The sequence below is a fragment of the Athene noctua genome, chromosome 2 (assembly GCF_965140245.1).
Source record: "Athene noctua chromosome 2, bAthNoc1.hap1.1, whole genome shotgun sequence".
NCBI classification, from domain to species: domain Eukaryota; kingdom Metazoa; phylum Chordata; class Aves; order Strigiformes; family Strigidae; genus Athene; species Athene noctua.
Window position 1 is genome coordinate 109,464,804 of NC_134038.1, and position 6,190 is coordinate 109,470,993.

Genomic DNA, 6,190 nt, shown 5'->3' on the forward strand with positions numbered 1-6,190 from the left:
AACTATTAACCTAACATTGACAGTTCCCAACTACACCATATCCCTCAGCGCTGTGTCAACCCATATCCCCTAAACACTTCCAGGGATGGAGACTCCACCACCTCCCTGGGCAGCCCATTCCAACACCTAACAACCCCTTCTGGAAAGAAATGCTTCCTGATATCCAGTCTAAACCTTCCTTGGCTCAACTTGAGGCCATTCCCTCTTGTCCTATCGCTTGTTACTTTGTTAAAGAGGCTCATCCCCAGCTCTCTGCAGCCTCCTTTCAGGTAGCTGTAGAGGGCGATGAGGTCTCCCCTCAGCCTCCTCTTCTCCAGACTAAACACCCCCAGTTCCCTCAAGCCGCTCCCCGTACGACCTGTGCTCCAGACCCTGCACCAGCTTCGTTGCCCTTCTCTGGACACGCTCGAGTCATTCAATGTCCTTTTTGTAGTGAGGGGCCCAAAACTGAACACAGGAATCGAGGTGCGGCCTCACCAGTGCCGAGTCCAGGGTAAGATCCCTTCCCTGTCCCTGCTGGCCACGCTATTGCTGACACAAGCCAGGATGCCATTGGCCTTCTTGGCCCCCTGGGCACACTGCTGGCTCCTGTTCAGCCGGCTGTCAATCAACACCCCCAGGTCCCTCTCTGACTGGCAGCTCTCCAGCCACTCCTCCCCAAGCCTGTAGCGCTGCTGGGGGTTGTTGTGGCCCAAGGGCAGCCCCCGGCATTTGGCCTTATGGAAACTCCTCCAGTTGGCCTCAGCCCATCGCTCCAGCCTGTCCAGGTCTCTCTGCAGAGCCTCCCTACCCTCGAGCAGATCAACACTCCCACCCAACTTGGTGTCATCTGCAAATTCACTGAGGGTGCACTCAATCCCCTCGTCTAGATCATCAATAAAGATGTTAAACAGGAGCGGCCCCAAAACCGAGCCCTGGGGGACACCAGTTTTGCTCTTTTACAAGTCTTTTTCCAGGTCCAGTCCTCTTGCCTCACTGAATCCTGTTCAGTTCTTCACTGAAGCTGAGGAGGGGAGAAAAAAAAGTCCAAAACCCATGGTGTATGGAGGCAGCACCTCAATCCCAGGTCCATTGCTCACCCTGACAGCAGGTACCTCATATCAAGGCCATTTCCCTGTCTGGGAACCCTGCAGCACTTCTGCATGCTTCCTTACCTGAGGAAGTACCCAGTCCTTGTCAAGGACCTGGCTGTGCAGTTGCCATGGGCACACCGTGAACAGGGGCATGTTGGTTCATACTCTTCACGGCTCTAAATAACAGCAGCTGTTATTCAGTGTAACTTTCACTTCCAGTAACTATTAAGGTGTTAGTGGACAAGATTCTGTAAATCAGATTGGAACCATTTAGGTGATCACTGTCCCTTGATCTCTGCTCTGTTCTTCTGCTAGAGCTGGTGGAAGGGAAGAGCAGACACTTCACTGCAAGGTCCTAGGATTTAGCTTAACCCCCCCATCACTGGCAGTTGCAGCTATGTTGCTGGACTTCGTAGTGATACAGCTTAATATGCATGTAATGCTCTGTGCAAGCAGTTCTTCACTGGGAATAAGCAATGTTACCACAGTGCTGCAAGAGGCAACACCCTTAAAAGGATGCAGTGATTCAAGCTAATTCCCTCTTCCCTTTGGAAGAGTTCTCAAATGATGGGTAGTACCAGGCCTCAGCTATGCCTCTGCAGACATTTTGTTAGGGATTTTGGATAGCAGAGATGCGATTGAAACACTAAAACATTCTCCAGCTAGATGTCAAAGACAACAAAATAACAATGATTTTCAAGGTCACACCAACAAGAAAAGCAATTATTTGTAATTTACTGTTTATTTTCATATACAAAAAGATAAACTTGAAATAGTTCTTTCTAGTTTTTTCCTCCTATCTGTTGGGGTGTAGCTGCTTCACACAGGGCAAATACTACATTCATGGTTTATTCGGACACCCAGTGCAAAGCTGAAGCAGCAAAACTCCAACTTGGCAGATCTAATTTCAAACTTGAGACTCATTTCTAAAATACCACAGTAAAAAGGAACAAAGATCCACTGCAAATTCATGAACTATGATACAATGTTCTTTCCAAAATGTCTTCATTTCATAACTGCAATACAATGGATGTCTGCATTAGGCCATTTTATGTATACATTTTATATATATATACTTTTGCAGAATATATATATATAAAATATATATATATAAAAAATCAGCACACTTCAATCCAAAAGGGGTTACAGCAACGAGCTTAACTCTCTGTATACTTTTTTCTTTAACAGGATACTTTAGTATAACTTTTGTTAACTCAGTAGTACAAGCTATCTCTGTTCTACATTTTTATAGCTACAAGAGTGAAATATAACCTACAACATTTACATTTCACATATCTTGGTATACAAACAGTACTTATTGAATTTGAGCCAAGGACCAAAAGACTCTTTAAAAATTATTTCACCATCTGATAGAGCTTCCTGTAATTTACACTCAGTTTATTCTGCAATCTTCTAAATCATTTAGTTAATCTCATAGTTTTGAGTTTAAATCCATTCAAACTGGAAATCCTGGAGAAACAGGTTACTGCAAACTCTTATGTATACTCTATATATACAAGTTAAGTAACACAGCGTAATAAGACTTAGCTATTTATCCTAAAACTGATATACACATACTTCACTACGCTAGACAAGTCTTAGGATTTTTATTTTATTTCTTTAAATAAAGCACAAATTTAGAAGTAGCTGGTAAAACTTACAATAAGATGGGTTAAAATGACAAATGGTTAGGGTGAGATTTCTTTCTGCTGGTGCCAAAACATTTTCTTGTGAGTTTTGTACTATGCTGTGTTGTTTAACTGTATGTGTCTAATGTTACATGCAGAAAGCTCTTTCCACAAGAATTGACATCAAACTGTACTTAAGTCAACTTTACAGTATAAAATTTGTCAAACTTAAGGACGAATGTGAAAATATTAACAGGTGAAAGATCAGACTTTCAACTCTATCATGAGGATCATGCAGAATTCATAAGCAGATAGTTTGAGCAGATTGACAATGGCATTGTGCGGACTTATGGCATAGAATTGAGGTCAAGAATGTTACTTAGTTTGCAGTAACCACCTCCTTCAATTCTCATCCACCAACAGAACAACTTTTGCATCATAGTTATTCCATTGGAAGGCCAGCAGCATTGCAAAATACCTCCTGGGAGATTTTAGTACTTTTCTAAATGATTTACTGAAGATAATCATAAACCATCAATAGCCATAGAAACAATAGACAGTCAAGGAAAAAAATGGGGAAAGAGAAACATTCCTTTTATTCCTTTAGTAATAGTAAATTAATTACTAGCAATTAATTACTAGTACTTAATTGAATGAATTACTAGTAATAGTAAATTCATTACTATTTGGATTGAAAAGCTACTGTTCTTTCCAAGTAAAATACAGCCTGTAGTGTTACATCAGCTATATGGATATATTTTTAAAAACAGACATTTGGGAGGGGAACACATACAGTAAAATGCTGATGAAAAGAATAGTCTTTTTATTTTTCCCCAGAAAATATATCCTGAACAGAATTCTCTTCAGCAAAATACCATTAAGGAGAAGTCACTGTGGCTAAAGGTCTGCTTTTATGAGAAGGTTCTTGTGAGAAGGTAGTTTAAAAAAAGGAAAGGGCCAGGCAGGTTCCAACACGATTTCTGAAATCCACAAAGGTGCTCTAGTGCTAAGTCCACCTTCAGGAGCTATGAAATGCTCTAACATACTCCTCCTCTGTCATGGCTGGATTTTTGGTTTGGGTTGTTTTTTGATGTTTTTTTTGGTGCTTTATTTTTAACAGGGGTGGCAATGCAGAGACGCCAGTGACTACGGAATTAGGATTTTGATTGACTAGGATGGTTACTGGTTAAACTTCAGTTCCTCCAAACAGTGAAAAATTTGAATAAAGTATGCCCAATGCCTTCCTTTTCACATAAACAGAAGCTGTGACGTCTTCCCAGAACATGTTTTAGTTTTGCAATACTAACCTTACTGGAATGTTGTACACTGAGGTGTTTTTTTTTTGTTTTTTTCACAACTGGAAAGATTAAGAGGCCTCTGCTTCAAAATGGGCCAAAAAATGCAGAAATAGTGTTTTAATCACATGATCTGCCCCATTAAAATACTGAAATAAAAGGCTAACAAAGGAAGCACTTTTCAGAAAACACTTTCTTGATATATATCCAGCACAATGCCATTATAGAGCTTCAGAGAAGCCCTTTTGGATTCAATGTTGGAAAACAAAAAAGTTTTGCTTTTTTCCTTCAGTCCTTGGGGATCACTTTCCATTTACATATATATATCATATATATACATGCATATATATGATACATACATATAAACACCCATATATAGCAAGGTTCCTGTTTGTGTATGTTACAATATTGTAGTATCAAGGAGAATCCAGATAGCAACACTGTTTAACATGAGGTTTGAGGTAATTGGTTCTTGAAATACCTGGATCACAGACTGCATCCAGAAGTAACAGCTGGGCAATGAAAAGTGTTTTTTCAGACAGAAAAAACTAGTAAAAGAAAAAAAAGCTTACAGCAGTTGCTTTTACATGGAAAAATAAAGGCACAACAGAATAGCATTACATTTCAGAACAGCTGTATAGACGTAACGTAAGTCTGATCTCTTTCTGTGGAAGTGTCCTGACAAAAAGAATTACTGCTTACTTGATAGGTTACTACTTCAGCCAGGGAACCGAGCGTCACTCTAGAACTAGTTTTAAAAAAGAAGTCCCATGTAAGTAAGGGACCAGGTGTGTTTAGAAAGTGCTCCAGGAACACACGCACACTCGTGGTCCCACAGAACTGTATGGCAAGTCTCCCCCTAGCTTCCACAGGGCCAGGGCTTCACCAAGAACACAGACATAGGACTCAGCAATTGCAGAAGCCTGAAGTCATTTAAGCACTAATTTCAAAAGGCACACTGTCAAACCATCTTCAAGGTAGCACAATGTATTGTTTGGTTTAAAGCTTTTTCCAGTAACTCTTACCCCACTGACACTGTGCTGTTGAGGTTAAGGGAACCAAAAAGACTGGAGTGAATTTTAGGTCCAATGGGAAAACTTAGCTTAAGTGAAAAAAGTACATTTTAAGGGATTTTTTTTAATACTTTCAGAATACCTTGGATTGGTTACACAAATCTGGAATGCTCTTTTCCTAAGTGGACTTTGGACATGACAGTGCTCCTTTTCTTTAGTGCCTCCAACCCAGATGGTAAAATCTGACATTGGGAACATAGAACACATATCTGCGTGTCCTGGTGAAGCCTGATTAGTTGTGTCACTTCAGAGAGCAGGAACTTCTAGGAATTGGTTTTATCAGGACTCTACTGGCAACAGCTCCTTACAGATCATATTGTCAATGCAACAGACGCAGCTGCTATAAACGGATACGGCAGCAAGCGAGATCAGCTCGGCTATTTGGTCTCAGTAAATTCTTAACACCCTGACTTCACAACTCACTGCAGCATCATGGCATATGCCAAAAGACACACTGCTCACACATGGACACTCGCATGAATACATGAAAAAACTTCCTGGTTAAACTGGAGATGGTCATAGAAAAGCAAAAAAGCACCTTTAGCAGAAGGGATGTGACATGCAAGATAACCCAAACATATACTCAGTGCCGTCCTCAAAGCATGTCCAATTACATCCAAGCTTGCTCCTCAAACTGGTTTCAGGCTAAACTTGTTCTATCCTCTAGACTCTGATGTAGTGCACACTTAATTTAAACATTTTATATATATATTTATTTATTAGCTGTGCGTACACAGACCTTTCTCCCTTTTCCCTGCAGAAACATATTAGACATTACAAAAATAATTTGTGGTATAAAAGAATTCTCACACAATGTAGAATTTTTGTTTGTATATGTAACTAAAATATATATATATATTTTTCCAAAAGTAAAAAAGTCAAAATGTCCTTATTTTCCTCTATTATATAGTCTATTTTATTTACAATGTCACCAAACAATATTCTGTATGTAAAAGTGATAATAGTTTGCGGGACACTTCCTGCTTAGCAACTTCTCAAGCGGAGTGTGGTTTGAAGAGGACTTCAACAGCAGCACTGTCACAACGCTATCAACCAGCACGTTCATCTGCAGTAGGAGTTTCTTCCATACTAAGTGAAACCAGATCGTTCCCCTGCAAAAC